Source organism: Carya illinoinensis, chromosome 11, assembly GCF_018687715.1.
Source record: "Carya illinoinensis cultivar Pawnee chromosome 11, C.illinoinensisPawnee_v1, whole genome shotgun sequence".
Lineage (NCBI taxonomy): Eukaryota > Viridiplantae > Streptophyta > Magnoliopsida > Fagales > Juglandaceae > Carya > Carya illinoinensis.
Window position 1 is genome coordinate 15,589,216 of NC_056762.1, and position 21,219 is coordinate 15,610,434.

The window sequence follows — 21,219 nt, forward strand, 5'->3', positions numbered from 1 at the left end:
AAGTAATTACCTCGCTTGCCAAGTCTGAAAAGACTTGCTACTAAAATCCGAACTCCTATTTCAAAAAATTTAATAAATGTGGTCTATACAACCTTAATTAATGAATAATAATGGAATTGATCAAACGATCTCTCCCTCAAGTTGGTTTGTTCAATGGATAACTTCGTGCTACCTTGGTCCTAAGGTCTATTAACTTATAAAATCAAATCGAGTCCAAAATTAGTGAATGTGACCTTAACCTTCATTTTTACTTGGGGTATCACATTCTAACAGTTCTTATTTCTGATTGGACGAATGAAAAATCATGAATCTTAGTTGTCCTTACATACTTTAGATTGAAGAATGGTAGAGACCAACTAGATTGATGGGACAAGACTCGCATGCCCCTATTGCTTACCTTGAAAATAGAAGCATGGTCTACCTCCTTATGAATATTGACTACATGGTGTTGAGCCTTAGTTGCATGGTTAAACATATGGTTTGTAGACCTGTATTCTTCTTTTCCCATGCAGGCACCTAATGGAATGTCATATTTAGGGTACATGCCCTTATACATCACCTGCTACCCTCTAAGGGCTCCTGTGTTATCTCTAGGCATTTCCAGTTCTTGTACTGTATTGTCTGTAGCTCGACTTGAACCACTTCCGTATTACGTTGCTCACTTGACTATCTTTGTCTCCTTCTATGTTTGCTCGCCTTATGTACTGTCATCACGCCTTATCTTGCCTGATATAGAAAGTTCATCTTTTTTGTCACCTTATTTTTTGCTTGCCCAAGGTGACGTTTGACTTCCTCACGTGTGTGTCTTTGCTTGCCATATGTATTGCTTGCCTGATTGCCTTCTTTCCAATTGCATTTGCTTGCGATGTTGTTAATCTGTTACTCGCCCGTCGAACTTCTTTCCAATTCCAACGATTAAAATATGTGTACAATCTAAGTTTCTAACATAAGGCTTAAGTTCTTTAGTAATTGAATTCCATAATTGCCCATGCCACAGTGCGGTTGCATCATAGTTAGCACTCTTAGGGTAATGTCTTACATATAGTTGTTTTGGACCATAGCTACTAGCCATAAAAGTCAATGTATTATCCACACTTCATGTTCATGTTTAATAGTATATATGGATGTTTTTCAAGAGATCCTATGTTTGTATTATGTTTACAATATGATATGTTGATTATAAAGTATTTGACTTATATTTGACTGATAAATCCAAGGCTCGAGATAAAACACAGGAATACAAGGAAAAAAGAGAGAAAGGAAAAGAGAAAATAGAAAGAAAAGGGAAAAAGATAAAGTAGAAAGTCTAGCTTCTTATACTTGATCCAAAAGTTAGACATTTCAACATAAAAAGCAAATGATATAAGTAAATACTTCTAAGACAATAAAAAAATTTCAATAAAATGAATTTGTAAAAACTATTTTAGTTGTAGGACTCCAAAATGAAAGAATAAGGTTACTTAAAAAATTTAGTTTTGGTTCAATAACATTAAAAATTACCATTTTAAAATATCTTTAAACTTCTAAAAATTTTTAGACTATTTTAAAATAATTGGATCAATTTTAAAATCATTTGATAATTTAAAATTAGTGATGACTTGCAAAATTTCATATCGCAGAATTTACAAGATCGCTCAAGCAGAGACTTTTGGCCGCTCAAGCAAATTCAGGCAGATTCAAACGCTCGACTGCCGCTCGACAGGGAGCTCGAGCGGGTTGCTGGAAAATAAGATTCGCTCGAGCGGAGACATTGGCCACTCGAGCGAAATCAGGCAGAGTTGAATGCTCGACGTGCGCTCGATAGGACGCTCGAGCGAACATCGTATTTTGACAAATTTAAGGTTTTCCGCCGTCACACCATATAAAAGGAATTTTTCATTCTAGGGCCGTGACTTTTGACTGGAGAACACTTTTTGGGACAGAAAAACATAGCTAGAGGGATTCAAATCATCTGTTTTGGAGAGGGAATTCCAATTATTGCACATACGTTGGAATCATACACGAGAACGGACGGGAGAAAAGCGTTGAATCATTCCCTTGAGCTTTTGAAGACGAGTTGCGGCTGCAAGGAGAATTTTTCAGTGTTTATTTTCTTCCAATCTTCTCAGAACAATTATGGTGAATTCGTTTATGTTGAATTCCATTTCTAGCATGAGCTAAATTTTCTTCATTCTAGGAAAACAATGTAACCTATTTCCGAACTATGCTTGATTGTCTACGCTAATTTAATGCAATTCTCTTTTTATTTATATGATTTATTCTGAGTTTATTGCTTCTAATTAACTGGCCATTGATTAGATGATTTTTTGTATCTTGTAATTTGCTATCGAAAGAGGGAATCATAGGGTAGATCTTGAATATTTCAGCATAGGTAAGTATAGAGATCGAAAGACTTGTATGAACCTATGTAGTAATTAAATCATTGATCTTATTGCTTTCTTGATTATTAAATTTGTATATTCTTGTGTGAATTGATAAACAAGAGTCATTTCCAATTGACTATCGAAAGAGGCTTTTGGATGAATTAGAGATTTGCTAATAGATAAAAGAGAATTAAATTAAGTTAGCTGGATGAGAAAAGCATAGTGAAGAATTAGGTGAAATCGATTTCCTAGAAGTTTTCTTCCCCATTAAGTTGATCTTCGAACGTCAGTTTTATTTCCTTTGCATATTTCTCTTTGAGTTGATTTTAGTTTAAATTGCAACTACAAAAATCTTAGTGATTCCTCTAAATAAAATCAAGTTTAGTATAATTTTGGTATTTAGTAAAAGTAAGATACCAATCCCTAAGGACGATACTATTCTGATTACTTTACTATAAAACTACGATACTTTGCACTTGCAGTTTTGCACCGGTCAATTAGGTTTAGGGTTTTGAGACTTAAAGTGGAACTGGCACCCATTCAAGAGAAATCAAATCTTTATGTGGTCCATCATGTAGTGCTTGTAAGCTTCATACTAAGATTTTCTCGTAGTCATCGTCTTATATATCCTTCATCATGCGTGACCATTTGCTCCATAACGATTGTAGTCTATCTAGGGTTTCTAATTTGTTCCTTGCTTGAACATGTAACTATTTCTATGCATGCCTAACATTCTGCAGTTCATTCCTCTGTTTCTAAATTATGTCATTCCTTATATATTAATTTCATATGCTTAACCTCACTTCTATGAGTAGGTGTCATTCTAACATCATGCGTGCATTAATTCTTTTCATAACATTGAACATTGTAACACTGCAACATAAACTAATTTTATGTACTTATTGCAAAACTAGACACGCCTCAGAAATATATCAGCCTAGATTTTTCATTCACTTTCTATAATAGTTTAGTGAGGGTGAGATATGTGCCACCTTGTTAAGACAATGGAGTAAAAATTTTCTACACATTGTATTATCGCCCCAGTCTTGCAAGGGTTGGAGAGTTAGTTCCTTCAACTTAAAACTCTCATTTCATCCAGATATTTATAGACTCCAAAATATAAAATCATCATAATACTACAAAATCTCTTAATTAAATCCGACAATCCTCAGAAATCTTCTATGTGTAATCTACTATGCTTAAATAATCATCTCACCCATACTCCATAATCCTAATCCTTAGCTGAACTATTCCAAAATCATTTGAAAAATATTGTAGAGATAAGAGGATGAGTTATCAACAACTCAATAAGCAAAAAAACTATACTAATGTGTAAACATGAGCATTTATAGAGATTAGAATGCAAAACAAAACATTTTCATTTTCAAAGTGCGAAACCAGAACTTGTTATCAAAATATCAGAGTGAAAATTTAAAAATAATTTCATTCAAAAATATCCTTTGGCATGGCATAAATGATCATAATCATTATCATGTCAGAACATCACATCAAAACAGAGGCCATGTATAACCCCTGTTGAAGGGTTGTGCATCTGCAGATAACCAAGCAAAACATAAATTACTCTATCACCAAGGTGTGCACTCAAACAGAGCCTACTATTATAACCCGTGGCAGTGCAGACAACTAAGCAAAACATAAATTACTCTATCACCAAGGTGTGGACTCAAACAGAGCCTACTATTATAACCCGTGGCAGGGCCGTGTCCACTATAATAACCTGTAGTTGGGCCGTATCCACTATTATTATCCGTGGTTGGGCCGTATCCACTATTATAACCCGTTGTTGGGCCATATCCACTATTATCACTTATGGCAGGGCCATAACTGAACAGAACAGAAATATAGTCAAACTCAGAATCAGAAAGTCAAGCCAAAGGTTTTTTAGAAGTCAGATCTTATCAAAACAAAGCATAGAACAAAATCAAATCATCTTTAGAATCAAAATGGATCCAGGGCATATTCATATAATCATGCACAAAATTTTATATTTGCTATTTTTGCATAGTACATAAATAAAATGTCAAAAATAAGCTCATGTCTATACCAGTCATGATAAAAATATTTTCTCTTTCATTAGAGTTCATGGGTAATGCTGAACAAGTAATTGAGGTTGTTTTCGTATTTCTTTTAAAAAAATAAACATGCATATTTTCCAAAATCAATCCTTTTTTTTTTCTTTTTATGCAAAGTCTAATATAAGAATCTCGCTTACCTAAACTTCTTAGCATTTCAAAAATTCCTCACAATAGTTCTCAAAGAATAATCAATCGTCACCTATAGAAAATCATATAACTTAAATAAATCTCCAATTGAACACGTAACTTGCAATCGTACTTGAAATACTAAAATTACATATTTTAATTCCTCAAAAACTTAAATTTCTCTTAACCCAAAAATATCATCATTTTCCAAATTCCTCAATATCCAACTTAATTTCTGACTAAAGTATTAAATTCTAACTCATTTACTATTGAGGTCTAAATATAAGATATCAAAATCATCATAAGTAGAAAATTAGAAAATCATAATTTTGGTTAAATCAAAAATATTCTTTTAAAAGGATTCAAAATAAAATTTTGTACTTACTGTTCACTTCAAACAAATCATATTTAATAATATTATTCAACTCTATATTTATTTGCTTTTTAAGCTATATTTTTTAAAAAATAAAAGTTTAAAATTGTTATAAACTGAGCCCTAGACTTATAAATATAAAACTCACCTAAAGGGATGTTTTAGGAAATAAATTGGGAAGTTAAACTCATCTGAAACAGAAAAGAACCCCGAACCTAGGGCTGCAAAAGAAACCGAATCGAGTCGAATTCGAGCAGGGGGTCAAGAGCTCGTTTAGCATATATATTCGCTCGAACTCGACTCGAACTCGAAAAATATTGAAAATTTCTGATCGAGCTCGACTCGTATAAAATAAATGATGATCGAACTCGACTCGAACTCGAGTACAAAAAATATACGAGTTTATACGAGCCTATGTAAAACTAGGCTCACCGAGAGAGCGCTGGATCAACTATGACAGGGACTCGGAGCTAGAAATCGATGAAGATGGACAGCTAAGATGAAATCGCCGGCGAGCTTGGAGGCAGAGCATTGAGAGAGAGAGAGAGAGAGAGAGAGAGAGAGAGAGAGAGAGAGAGAGAGAGAGAGAGAGAGAGAGAGAGAGAGAGAGAGAGAGTTGGGGTAATGGGTGGCAGAGGTTACCGAGGAAGGTGGGGTCTGGGTGCTGAGGGGTATTCGATAGCTCACCTGCGCAGACGGTGATGATAGCATTAAGCCGTGTTGGACGTGAGGAGCGGCTGGGACACTGTTGCTCTGTTTTTAGTGACTAAAATAGAGGAGTAAAGCAGAGGGTCTTCCACGAGGTCCAGAGGTCTGGGCGGAGGTTTAAACTACTGTGTGATGGAGGCTTGGTGGTTGCAGTGGCCTTGGATAGGGAAGGCTGAGTTGCAGCTATGCAGTTCTTCGTGGGAGGAAGTGGAGATGCAGTGTTTCACGTGAAGAAACTCTGTGGTTGCTTGGCATTTCCTAAACGTGGAGACCTGAGGGGGAGACGTGCAGATCACTAAGGTGGTGGGTTGGCTCCTGCGTGTTGGGGTGTTGCTGCGTACGGGAGGGAGTCAAGGTGGTGGGGAGGTGAATACGATAGGCAACGGCAACCCTAATATTTGAGGAGGAAGATGAACCTACGTGAGGGATCTATGCATATATATAGGCGTTTGAAAATTAAAAACACTAAAGAGGAGAGGAGAGACGTACGTGCATGGGAGTGGCAAGAGATTTGTGGGTGGTTAGTTTCTAAATTTATAGAAGGCAATCCGTATGATGAGTTTTATTACGAAAAGGAAGATAGTAGGGGTGAAAAACTGACCTTACAGTTTGGTTCTGCTGGGAAATTGACACCGACCTGCCAACCATTTCCCAGCATGGAGACCGGCCGAAACTGACCGTGCAAGGGGGGTGAAACCAGCAGGACCACTTGCCGGCTGGTTCACGGTCGGTTGGCCCCGGTTTGGGCCTTTTTAAAGCCCAATTCATCCTCTTTTTGGGCTCAATTCATTAGTTCAAATAACCAACATTTGTGGGCTTTTATTTGCTGAAATTTTAAAATCAAATTTAATATTCAATTGCATTTTAATTTTAATGTCATTTATACTACTAGTAACTAATAACTACTAATACTACTTATAGTCTTATATACTAATTACTACTTAACTAAAAACAAATAAATAAAAAACTCCACTAAACGTTTAATACACATTACAAACAAATAAGCAAATAGATCTTAAGCAAATAAGCAACAATTGTTCCAAATATAGATTCCAAATAAAACCAAATTTTCTTAAAATTTCAGAAATCTTCGTTCTTCAAGTCTTCAAGATTCGAAAGAGATGTCTAATGCAGCATTCGACTCTTCAGTCATCAATAGTTGTGATGCATGATGCTCCTGACTCTATATAGAAAAACATCAAATAATCAATATTAATAAATTAGGATAATGAAAAAGAATTTAAATTAAATTATAAAAGTAAATGAATATCTAAATTGAATGAGAAAAACATTACCATATTCTACCACAAAGCTTTCAACATCATCCATGGCCTCTCGAATATCAATTGGGGTTGATGGATGTCGCAACCAATTCTGAGTACAAATAAGTACATCAATAGTTCTCAGAACCAATGAACTCCGAAAATGATCAAGTACACGATCTCCCCTACTAAATGCTGATTCTAATGCAATCGTGTAAACAGGCATGGGCAATAAGTCTCGTGCAATCCTCGCAAGTATAGGATAGTTAGGCTCATTAACTTTCTACCAGTTCAACAAGTCAAAAGATTGGCTAAATGCCTCACAACCATCTGAAAAATACTGGTCAATCTCTGTTTTGGTAGATGTAGATCCAGAGGCACTCGATTCTATCAACCACTCATAAAAAAATTGTGACTCACGATTGTCTTCACCAACTTTTGTGGATGTAGATGGCGGAGGGGGAACATGTTCAGTAGACACTCTCGAGTTAGAACCGAACGCATCATTATACTCCGCATACAAATTGATAATAATTGTCTCACATTCGATACCAACTCTTCAGCCCGACACTCATCATGAATTTTTTTCAGGTGGAAAGTAAAAAGCCCTAACTTACTACGTGGATCAAGCACAACTACAATCAACAACATCAAGGTCATCCTATCCAACGAACCCCAATACTTATCATATTTAATTCTCATGTTTATGGCCATATTCATCAAACAATTATTGTCACTTTCACTTAGCCTAACCAACTCTTTTTGAAGCATACAAATCTCCAAAAAACTGGTATTTGCCGTGACATACAAAGACCCAGAAAATCTACAAGTGGCATCATAAAACATCCTCAAAAATTTTACAAATACCCGCACTGTCTCCCACTCCTCAACTCTAGGAGGCCCAATGTTTCCATCCTTAAAGTAAGAGAGAAAATTGTGGTCCTCACTCTCCATCCGCCTGAAAGCCTTCTCAAAATTTTCAGCTGCCTCCAACATTATGTAAGTTGAATTCCATCTGATTTGCACATCAAGGGACAACATTTTTTTACAATTAATTTTCTCTTTTTCCGCACATCTCTTAAACTTCTCTAACCTTACAGGGAGGAGCACACATATCTAACCGCATTTCTAACCATTGTAATGGCGTCATTACACTCCTTCAGACCATCATTCACAACAAGGTAGAATATGAACACAACATCTCATGTGCATATAATTTCCCCCCAACACATTCCCCATCAAAAAATGCCTCAAATATGAAATTGCAGTGTCATTTGAACTAGCATTATCAACAGTAACAGTAAATATCTTATCAATGCCACAATGAAAAATGCACGATTTAATATATTTTCCAATAGTATCCCCTCAATGATTAGAGATTAAACAAAAATTAATGATTTTCTTTTGCAATTTCCAATCACTATCAATGAAATGAGCAGTCAAGCATATATAATTAAGATTTTGTACCGATATTCATGTATCGGTAGTTAATGAAATCCTCATTTCCCCATCCTTAAACAACTTCTTAAGTTTGGCCTTTTTAGAAGAAAATAGTTTTGATACAATCTCTTGCAACCGTGACTCGACAAGGCACTTTAAATCTAGGTTCAAGTAACCAATCCATCTTCTTAAATCCTTGCCCTTCAACAATTCTAAATGGCAATTCATCAATAATTACCATCTCCGCAAGTGCCAACCTCACAGCCTCTTCATTATATTTGTGAGTAACAAGATTCCTTAAGACACTCTCACTCTCTCCAACCCCCTCCGAAGTTGCCTCACCTACCAATGTTTTTTTATATTTATCCAATGGCCCACGTTTATGAGGATTTTTGGGACATGAAGGTAGATGGTTTTGCATGGTTAAAGTTCCGTTCCTCTTAGAGTGGCAAGCATATATTTTGCCACAATAATTACACTTGGCCTTAGGATCATCTACCGCACAACCCTCAACTTTTGTAAAATGGTCCCAAACAATTGACGGATCATTTCCCTTCCGTTCCTTAGGAAGTGGACAATTACTACTATTAGGGCCACTTGGGGTCTTGGTGTTTGGGTCTCTTCCAAATTAACTGTTTGGAAGTTCGAGTCAAGATCAATTGGACTTGACGAAGAATCCATCTACCCTGTGAAAAATTATATATATCACGTCATTACACAACAATTAAAACAAACAAAAAAAAATTCAACACAATTTGTCAATTACATAGCAGCTAGTTTGCAACGTGGCAAATATCACAAGTCTAAGACTCTAATCTAAATTTTGGATCACTCATCAGTTACCAACCTCACTGGCTCACAGATTTAAAACGACAAATGCCACATTCCAGTGATTCCACATTCCACATTATATTAATTCAGCAAATGCCACATTCCACAATATTAATAATTTAATTCACAACCAAATCATTTGAATTCAATCTAAAGGAATACTCATAGTGAATTCAAAGGGGTTAGTCTCGGATTAGGCTTCAGCCGCTTCACAGTGCAACAATTTGATTCAAACTTTGAGTATCCCTGTCTAGTGTCCATACACAATACACAATTAATTATTTAAACAACAAATGTGAAGAATAATATGATAATAAATTAAAAACCCCAAACCAAATCATCTTGCCGTGAAAAGTTAAAACTGAGACATCAAAAAATGGCCAGTTTACACTTCAACCGTTCAAAGTTTCTACAAATATACTTCTACAGATCATATAAAATAGAAATTGGACTACAAACTATAAAATAGAAAAACTATAATTAAAATTTGTAAAAAGAAAAAAAGAAATCTTGCCGTGGGGGTGGCGGTGAGGTGTGGTTGTGCACTCCGTGAGGGACTCTAATTGACTGTGAGGTGCGACACTGGAGTGAGACCGTGAGAGTGAAATGGGTCCAAGACTCGAACGGGATGTGGCGGCTGGAAGGAAGAAGAAAACTGTGGTGTTAAGCGGTCTGAAGTCTGAAGGGGAAGCCACAGGGTGTATAACCCTAGAATGAAACGGCTTAAGCAGTTTCATTAAGTTATGTTTTTAATATAAAACCCTTGAATGGAATGGCGCCATTTCACTTAAATGAGTGAAACGGTGCCGTTTTAGATAAGTATATTTTAAAAATATATATAAATAAAAATAGTCGACCGGCTCAACAGTTTTTAGGAGGGTTGAACCGCCGCCGAACCAACCGACGTCGGTTTTACATAAAATATTACATCGCCAGCTGACCGGTTCCATACTGGTTTGGGCTGGTTCCGTTCGGTGACGGTTGGTTGGAGTCGACGACGATCGGCGGTGGCAGTTTCTGTACAGCCCTAGAAGATAAGATGGTAAAAGAGACTGACGTCTAACACTCACGGGCGTGGCTTTTTCTCCAAATTTGTGTTCTTGACTCAATCTAAAAAAAAAAACATAATCTAATTTGTTCAAAAATTATCTCGACCCATAAAAAGATTTTTAACCTAAATATCAAACTCAAAGAAAATCATAATTCACTAAAACAGATATTTTAGACCCATAGTCTACTTTTAAAAAATAATTAAAAACTTAAATGGGCTTTTCGCACATATAAATCTAATTTTTTTAAAATAATAAAAATATTTTGGCACTGGACCAGGTGTTACGTATTACCTCTGCGCACAACAATCTAGACTCACCTCAAATTGTATAGCATCGAAAGTAAAACCGAAATTCTCTTCTTTTCACATTTATTTATTTATTTATTATAACAAAATAAGACTTTTATTCATCAATCCAAACATTACAAAGATAAATCAACCCAAATAGCTTGGGATATACAATCTGGAATGGAATCCCACCAAAGTACTACATCATCAAGATGCTATGCAAATTTAGTCAAAGCATGTGTTACACCATTTGCTTCACGACCTCTATGTTGAATAGACCAATTAGAGTGACTGTTGAGTATAGTTTTGATTTGTTAAAAATTGCTACCCCACAGAGTTAATGAACATCCATCATAGCTTAGTTCTTCTACTACTAGCAGTGCATCACTTTCAATTTGAAGATTAGCAAGGCCTAAGGGAATGCACAATTGCAGCCCTCTCAAAATAGCAAGTAATTTAATCTCCATTGGATTAGGAAGAACATTTTCTAGTTTACTGGTAGCGAAAATCACTTGACTACTATCATCTCTTAAGACTTCACCACTCCCAGATCTACACTGATCACTAAATGTTGCTCCATCCACATTAAGCTTTAAAACACCTGCGGGAGGTGGTTTCCAACAAGTTCCAAGAAAGAAGTTTGGTGTAATTATTAGTCCCATTTGAATAACTCAAGGATGATTGATTTCTTAATTTATATCATATTGTAATTATTAGTCCCGACTCCTCCTCCAGGAGTAAAAACTGAAAATCTAGTACCACTGTAAAGCCTTACGATATTAGTAATAAAATTAGCTCACATGAGCCTCACTATGATAACAAAATCACAAATTCCTCTTGACATGTTTTACCACATGGAGACTTCTACTCTACGGATTTTGTAGAATGATGTGAGCGCCATATTGTGGTTGAAGGGTAATAATATTTAGAGTAGTCAAAACTCTAATGCTCCCCTTTTGAGCTATAATATAGTAATTCTCAGTACTGTTCATCTCCAAAATAATATTTTAATCTAAACATATTCTCAAACTACTGTTGGGTGTAAGAAGGGTTGGCAAAATGTGTTTATTGAGCATTAGGTTGAGGAAAAATATAGTTGAGAAATAATATTTTTTAAGTAAAAATTAATGTATAGAATGTTTTGTGAAATATAAAAAAACTAAAAAAATTATTATTAAAATAGCTAATATTATATTATTATTTTGACTTTAAGATGAATAGCCCAATGTAAATTAATATCTCTAATGGTTTTGACTTTAGCCAAAATCTCAACTTTTAATCAAATTTTAGACTTGGCAAGGCTAGACCATTGCCAATGTTGTTACATCCCTTTTAGGATTTTCACCGGTAATGATATAGAATAACAAATTACTTTTTATTTTTTATTATTATTTTTTTATAGTAATTCAGCTAGAAAAAACATAAATAAATAAATAAATCTTTCGAGAGAATCTTCAAAGTAGATATATAAGAACTACTTACAACTTTTAAGTGATTTAATCCCTCGAAGCCTGGTTTGTCGTTGCCTAAAACCTCTAAAACCTCTTCTCTTGCACGTGCTTGCCAATATGGATACTTACTCAGCATAACCATTGTCCAAACTAGCAAAGCAGAGGTGGTCTCTTGCCCAGCAAAATAAAACAACTTACATTCCTCTATTACGTTTTTAAGATTCATTCCGATGTTCTTGTCGTTCCCATGCTCTTGAATTTCTTTGATATTCGATTCTATGAGTATGCCCAACAAGTCATCATTTTTGGCCTCACCTACTTTTGTTTCCTTCTCTCTTTTGTTGATAAGGACTTTGAGTGATGCTTGTATTTTATTGTCAATTTCCTTCAACCTCCTGTTCATCTTAGTTGGTAGATACCTCCATCCTCGAATGTAGACAGTCTGTACGGATTTCATCGTAAGCTCTGCTTGCTCTTTTTGAAATTCGAAAATCAATCTCCCTTCTTCATAGCTACTTCCGAAGACCGTTCTCGAAATCACATCACTTGCCAGATTTTGGAGATAGGGCCATACATCTAACTCGATTGACCCTTCTTTGGTAATGAAACTTACCCATTTGCTAATCATGTCGTTGCAACTCTGATGAATTGCTGGTAAAAATTTCTATAGCAAACAACACAAAGAAGTATTGAAATTTATAGGTGAGAGTGAAGAAACTCTTTCCAAGAAAACAAACCAATAGATCAACCGATCAAGGTCGATGCATTGTTAGCAACTATGGAAAGAATTTGCAACATACCAATGGGATTGTAATTTGAGAAGCTTATATATACTACTATAAAACCGGTATTGGTAACCAATTTTTTGTAATGAAAATGATTATTTGGGATGAAAACGGGCTCATTTTAACTCGAAATAACTAGCCACAAATCAACAGTTTTCTTGTAGTTTAATTAATTAATTAAAAAAATAAAAAATAAAAAGTTGCAAAAAATCACTTCAAATTTCACTATAAACTAACCTTCAATTTCTCTAGATGGAATGCTGGATTGATAATCTTTCAGTGTTTAGCCCATTTGTCACCTTCATGAAAGGCAAGACCAGTCAGCAGTAACTTGGCAAGTGGATTTCCTTGCGGCCTTTGAAAGGTGTAATTCTTGGAGAAGGTATATTTAAATTGTTCAGTGTCCATAGTGTTCACCCTTGGTGTTGGACCAATCCATATAAAGGATTTCTTACCTACGTATTTAAGCTTGTTACTATATGACAGTCGAGAAGCAAATCTAATATCATTTGTCAAAGTAATACACACACACCCCTACATACACTAGAGCTGAAGACCAAGTCAATTGGTTCGCGTTGTTATTCTAAATGAAATGAACTTAGAAACGTGGGACTTGACCGTTGCATGCATGGGAAGTTAGAATGTAGACAGTGCTTGTGAAACTGATCATTTTATGTTTTATGTTTTGGAAAATCTCTTATGAATCCGTTCATTCGAAGATAAACTTGAGACAATTTCGACAATGAAGAAAAAACTATAAACAGAACAGGAAACATTTACCGATTTCGGGTTTTGACAAGAGAAAATAGGGGGAAAAAAGCATGCAGCCCTAACAGATTTGAAAATTGGAAGTCAAAATCCATAGATTTTATCGTTAAAGAGAAACCAACTTGAAGGAAAAGAAGAATCACAATGCAAGATGCAGGCTGCTGGGAGTATTATAGAGATCTACACGTACCATAATTCTTCAGAGTTTCAAAGTCGAAGGGAAAGACACGAGGTCACTACAAGAAAAAGGACTATTTGCGGCTATTTTTATTTCCGGCGATAGAATTATGATCGCAAAAAGCCTGTTTTTAAACTTTGGCAAAATTTTTATGTCAATTATAAAAGTAGCTGCAAAAAGCACTTATTTCCGGCGGTTTTTGTGCGTCGAAAAAACTATAGCCGCAAATAACCCGTTGTGTAAAACAATATCGTCATACAAATTTTCCACTATTATTATATTTTTTTACGGCGACATTTTTGTATTATTAAGGCGACTTAAAAGTTGCCTTAATAGATTTTCTACCCTTAATCCTCCCACGTCTTATAATTTACGGGACCCCATTTTCCCTCTCTCTCTCTCTCTCTCTCTCTCTCTCTCTCTCTCTCTCTCTCTCTCTCTCTCTCTCCGGTTCTACACGGGGGTTTTTGTTTATTGGTAGCACCGCCGTCTTCTCGCCGTCATCTCGCCATCGTCTTCTCGTCGGTGAGTTTCTTTTATGCTCCATCACTCTCTCTCTCTCTCTCTCTCTCTCTCTCTCTCTCTCTCTCTCTCTCTCTCTCTCTCTCTCTCTCTCTCTCTCTGTAACTCATTCATTTCTCTATGCCGCTTACTCTCGATCATATCACTTGTAATTTTGGGGTTGATAGATGTAAAGAGTTTAGTTGTTTTACGTTTTTGTCTTTGATTTTAAAATGTACCTCTCGTGATTTTGCCATATGGATTGTCTTGTTTGCTTATAAAAGGGGAAAAAATGGAAAAAGTGTTTAGTTGGTATTGGTTCTGCTTAAGCACGATTTTCCTGCGACTATGGTGCTTCATTCCTACAAATACACATGTAAATGCATATACAAAAACTCTATAATTGTTGCTGCCATTTCAGTTTACTTCATTCTGTTTCTGCAAAGGGGTTCACCAATTGATGATTTTGGGTTTGGCTTCTTCTATTCAATGATAAAAGGTTGTCACTTCAGTTTGCAAGTAGATACTTTGTCATTGATGTTATCCATCGGTTTGTTTGCTATATTTTGGCAAAGAAGTACTACAATTGATTTTGGCTTTTGGATTATTCAATGATAAAGGATCTGTGAAAATATTTTTAATTTCTGCACATACTCTAATCCTTGGATCCTTATGTGTATGCTGGTTGTATTTTTGTGGTTGGCATAAACAATTTTTGAGTCTTTCTGCAATTCTCTTACTTTCAAGATCCCTAGTCTCCCTTTTTTCCCATGGCAAAACATGGAATTCATTGAAACCAAGGCAATATATATTTGTAAACAAGACAAAAGTTTCTTGGCTGTCATGTTGCATGGTCAGGAGATTGATATTGCTTGGAATATAAGATAACATAAAACAAAAGCAACAAGATATAAAATCCTTTTTACTGATCTTCATAAGAAACTGATCAACCTGATGATCTTCTTGTCATTATCCCTTTTTGTTTAGGCTAAACAGAAGCCTAAAAATTCCAACAAAATCATGATTTTTCATGCATTGTTATGGTGTCCATAGGAAGATTGCACTATATATATACACATTTCCAATGGAAATATTCAACCATATACATCCAAAACCAGTTAGCTAGCTATCGATGATCTCAACCACCACACCTTCCAAACCCAATTGAAATCATGGGGTTGCTTCTGCTGCCAGTTTTCTTAATTTTCCAAACAATGAATTTATACAATCTAGAGTCTGATTTAAACATGACATTATCCGACTTTCAAGTCTTAACAGTCAAGATGATGTAAGCCTAGCTACCTGCTCTATTGATGTTGCACTTCACCAATTTCTAGAGCATGAATTATATATATATTTATATATTAGTAAGGGTGGTTGGTGCAAGGAACGTATTCCCCTTGACGTACGTAGCACCCGGTTGGTGGAAACAAAGACATATAATCGGAAAGTAAAATAAAACGAATGACATCTTCTATCTCATCTGAAAATCATTCAAAAAAGTGTGTACTCTAAACAGAAATGACGTAAGATGCCTACTGTTATAGCCCACCGACATGGTTTCTACTATCTCACAGAATCAAATTGTTTGCTTCAACAAGAACTAGTTAATGGCATATATCTATCAATCACAAGTCTCCATGTAACTGATCATGAGCATTCCCCAAAAATATGCACTTAGGTACAAATCCCACATTACTATTTTGGTAGGATATATATGACAAAGAGTTTTTATATGCCATGCATTCTGGTCTAGCTACTGAGGTTAAATTAGCAAAACTCAAGAAACCAGTGCTGAATAATATTCAAGTCAAATGAAGTATCTGTGGGCTTGGGGTAAACAAAAAAAGTATCAGTTTTCAGAATATCCAGAGATCTCCATACATCTTTATGGAGTTTTTAAAGTATTGGGCAAGGACTTTCTGCAAAATCGCTGAATACGGATCTTCTTTTCTTCCACTCAACAGATGATGGCCTTGAAGAATTTTAATCATAAGGTTCTTAGTGTATTTTATTTTTTTTAAATGTATGAAAAAGTTACTACTAGTGAATTTGTGTGCATATTTTTTCATATTAATTTATGAAAATACACTAGATCAGACACTTTTGAGGGGCATATTTAGAGAACATCCTAACATCATCCACAACGATTTTTTGTATGCACATGGACCAACTTATTACTATATATTCAGATTAATATTTTATTTTCCTTTTTTCAGTAATATGTTTCAACAATACTACTTGCCATGTTGGATTTTTTTGAAATGGAGTTTACTCTGATCATAATCCAACAGTCACAAAAAACCGTTGGCAGATTCCAAATAATTTGTAAGAGAAATCTTTAGATCAAGAGAATGCAATACAAATATATTGTTCTATTTCTATCTCTCCCACTTTTTCCTCTTCCCACGTTTTTTTTTTATTGTTCTTACCAACTGACTTAACCTATGATTTACGTGGCATTGTGCTGCATTGATTCCTTATTAAACACCTCTTGCACCTCTACTTATTTCTAGATCGACAAGAGTTGGATGCAAATCACTGATAGATTTGGATCTAGGGAATATGCTAAAGGAGTTAAGGAGTTCCTTACCTTGGCCCGAACTTATGCTACAAGTGAGGAAATTCGTTGCCCATGTGTCAGATGTTCAAATAATTACTTCCTACCAATAACCCAAGTAGAGAGACACTTATTCATTAAAGGTATTGACAAGAATTACACGACGTGGATTTTTCATGGCGAAGAAGAAGATTTAATCATAAGTGATGATGATGATAATTTACATGATCCCGAAGAAGAGGATGACTTCATTGATGACGTTGATGTTATGTTACGAGATATTCGGGCTGGGAGATTTTAGATGTTCCCATAAGCGATTCATTCCATGCGGCGGGTTCGACATCAGTCGATACAGATTCATCTCGAACTTTTGACCAGCTGTTGGCTGATTCCCGATGTCCTCTTTATGAAGGTTGTATAAAGTATTCTAAACTATCATTCACTGTCAAGTTGATGCACATTAAAACACTTGGTGTTTGGAGTGTAAAGTCTTTCGACATGCTTTTACACTTGGTGAAGTCAGCTTTTCCCAATGCCCTTTTGCCAAACTCATATCAAGAGTCACGTAACTTGGAAAAAGGGTTGGGCTTTAGTTACACCAAGATAAATGTTTGTCCGAATGACTGCATATTTTATTGGAGGGAAAACGTGGATAAAGATGAGTGCCCGAAATGTAAACTCTCAAGGTGGAAATTCAGCAACACTAAGAAGAGGCGAATTCCTCAAAAGGTTTTAAGACATTTTCCGTTGAAGCCAAGGTTGCAGAGATTGTTTATGTCACAAAAAACATCAGCTGATATGCGATGGCACAAGAATCAGCGCATCATTCAGCAAGGTATTCTAAGTCATCCCGCTGAGTCTAAGGTGTGGACAACATTTGATCAAGAGCATCCTTGGTTCGCAGAAGATCCAAGAAATGTCAGACTTGGTTTAGCTTGCGATGGTTTCAACCTATTTAATAATTTGGCTAAGCCTTATAGTGTATGGCCAGTGATTCTTGTCCCTTACAACTTGCCCTCGTGGTTATGCATGAAGGATCCATTTTTAATAACTTCACTCTTGATTCCTAGACCAAGATCACCAGGAAATGAAATCGATGTTTATCTTCAGCCTCTGATAGATGAATTGATTGATCTATGGGATAATGATGTTGATACGTATGATGCAAAGGCCAAATAGACTTTCCGATTACATGCAGTATTGTTATGGACAATCAACGACTTTCTTGCTTATGGAAGCCTCTCCGGGTGGAGCACTAAGGGGAAAATGGCATGTCCATCGTGCAAGGAAAAAACAAATCCCATGTGGTTGCCATATAGCCGAAAGCATTGTTACATGGGTCATCGCCGATTCTTGCCACAGAGTCACATTTGGAAAAAGAAAAAGACTATTTTTAATGACAGTGTAGAGCATCGCGACCCACCTACAATGTATTCAAGAGAAGATATACTCATTCAACTCCAAAATCTTCCTGATGCAAATTTTGGCAAAGCCACAAAGAAAAGAAAGCATACCATAGAGGAATTCAATTAGACCAAGAAAAGTATCTTCTTTCAATTGCCATATTGGTCAACTTTAAAGATTAGACATAATCTTGATGTAATGCACATTAAGAAGAACATATGTGACAACATTTTAGGAACTTTGATGAATATCTCCAGCAAAACTAAAGACCATCCTAATGCACGTCGTAATCTTTCCAATCTCAATATAAGGAAGGAGTTACACCTTATTGAGGATGGAAAACGCATTAGGATGCCACATGCATGTTATACATTGTATGGAGCTGAGCGGACTGGCTTTTGTAATTGGTTGCACGGTGTTAAATTTCCAGATGGCTTCATTTCGAACATCACTGATTGAGCTGAAATATTGCATATTTTATATATTTAAAACCAATATATTTTAAATATTTCGTGACATTATTATTGGTATTAGATAGAAAAATGGTTAATAAGCATAAATACGAGTTGTGATTTTTAATTGATTAATATCATGTTTATGCTTAATTTTATAACTATGATTTAATTGGACAATATTTCCTCACATCTATAACATATTTTTCTTTCTAATTTATTTTTGAGTGTTATTTTTATTTTCTTATTTTTAGATTAAATAAAATTCACATGAGATCCGATTGGAACTTTTGACCAAAAGTGCATGCTAATTGAGAGGAAATATAAAGAAATATGCAGAAGATAAACAAAGAGAAGGAAGAAAGCGGTGGACTTGGGCAGTTGAAAAAGACATAAAATGAAGATGACTTTTAATGTTAAATAACTTTCGGTGGTGATTTTCTTCTTTTGGTTGTTCAAGATGCACGTGTTTATGGTTGAACGAAAATCATGGAGGCACATTGGAATTGGGTTTTACTAAACAAGAAAATAGTTTTCGGTAGTGCAATGTGAAAGTCATAGAAGTAAGAGCTGAAAGGAGGAGCGGGATTGACGAAAAAAGAAGGGAACGGAAGTCTCCTTAGGGAATGAAAATCTGGGAGGAGATTTTGTCTAGACGCACTTTAGCAAGAGAGGCGGGACGCACACTAAAAACGGACACTGGTTCTCGACGTGAAAGGGAGGAGAAGACTTACATGTAGGAGAGAGGTTTACGAAAAATAAAAGGAGGATGTTCAGAGAGACTTGAGGAGGGCGAGGAGATAAAACAAGTACCCAGACCACCTCCCACGTTTGCTTCACACCATGAAGAGGATAAGCCTCACTCATGACAGTTCACAACCACGGTGGACTGCTCACCCGTGAAGCCGCCACGTTCCAGCGCATCCATCCCGCACCATTTTGTTTCTTGTGTCTGCCTTTCGACGCCACAACCAGCTTCAAGCCACCCCGTCTTATTCCATCACCATGCCAGGCAGCATGCGTACACTTCATAGAGTCCAGCCATTCAAAGCCCCTGTTTTTCTACCCTGAAACAAAGCATTGAGTTTTGGACTCTCAATTCTTTTGTACATGGACAGGATGATATTTTTTCTAAGTGGAGTGGGGATGTCTTGTGAGTTTTCGTCCAGACCTTTGGAGGCGGTTTTGGTGGTTCAGACCTTAGGCGACATGATTGGATTATTTTTTTCTGAGAAGAAGATAAGAATTTGAATGGATGTGTTCGCACCCTTTATGTATTTCTCTTGAATACTTGTATTTTTTTAACTTTAGTACTTGCCTTGTGTGTTGTGGTTGACAATACATTAGTTTGTTAATTCTCAAAGAATTTGGCAAAGCTTATTGGTATATTAAGTTGAAGCAACAACTAAGGAATCCCCACACCCATTTTCTAAAGAATTTGGCAAATGGTATTAGTATAATTGTATATACTTAATGTAATTGCAAGGATCATTTCAGTTGCCCAGCTTTGGATATGCCGCTAACTAGAAGAGGTAGAGGTCGATCACGTGGCATGCGCTACGGTCGAGGTAGATCTGAAAGGAATGATGAAGTTCAAAATAGAGTACCCATTACTGTCATTACTGCTCGAGATGATGAATTCTCAAGCTCAGATGACTCAACTTAGCCACCTGATTGCGTCCCGAGCGCGAAACCAAATGACATGCCAGCAGTCGATTCACTAAGTACAAACCTGTTTGGTATTAATCTAATTTTCATTGGTATTGTTTTATATTGTATGTTTTATGTTGACTAATTTGATTGTTGAACTATATATGATGCTAACATGGCAATTGAAAACATTAGTACCACCAAGCCAAAAGCGTGGGCGAGGAGCAGCAAAAAGCACAGAATTTGAGAAGCTACGAAAGCATGAAAAGATACCACTAAGAATAAAGGATGGTGAGACTGCACCTTGTTGTGAAAACGCTACCATTTTTACTACAAGGGTCACATGGTTGGTCAAGCACCATATGGACTTGAGTCATGCTAGCTAGCACGTCGTTCCAACTAATGAGAATGAAGAATTGATTACACGGGTTCAGGTAAAATTACAAGAATTCCATACATGATGAAATAGAGTATTTGAAATCCTAACGTTGCTAATATAAAACTTATAGCATTAATTATAATTAATATGTTTGCTGTTTATCCCTAGGCTGGCTTCATCCTCGATTGGAACAAGAAGAATCACTGTGATACGATTACGAAGATACTTTGCAAGCGGTTTAATCATATTCGCTATGATTTACATAGAACCTACAAGAAGTACGAGAGTAAGGAACACTACGAGAAATTATATCATTTCTAGCGTGCAGAGTTGCCGGAAATACTATAAAAAGTAGCCGCTATTACTAATTTGCGGCTACTATCAGTTGCCAAGGATTAGCCGCTATTAAAGAGCCACGTTAGAATATTTCCGGCTACTTTGAGAATTGCCAAAAATTCATCATTTTTGCGAAAATATTAATAGCTCAAATGTCATAAAATTTTGACGCAAAAAGTTTTGCCAAGATCCATGATCAATCGCCAAATATTTTTCC

General features: G+C 35.9%; 1 pseudogene; it reads right to left on the bottom strand.

Annotated features, from left to right (window-relative positions):
- Positions 1 to 3,858: 3,858 nt before the first annotated feature.
- Positions 3,859 to 13,769, bottom strand: LOC122282251 (annotated as a pseudogene).
- Positions 13,770 to 21,219: the final 7,450 nt, after the last annotated feature.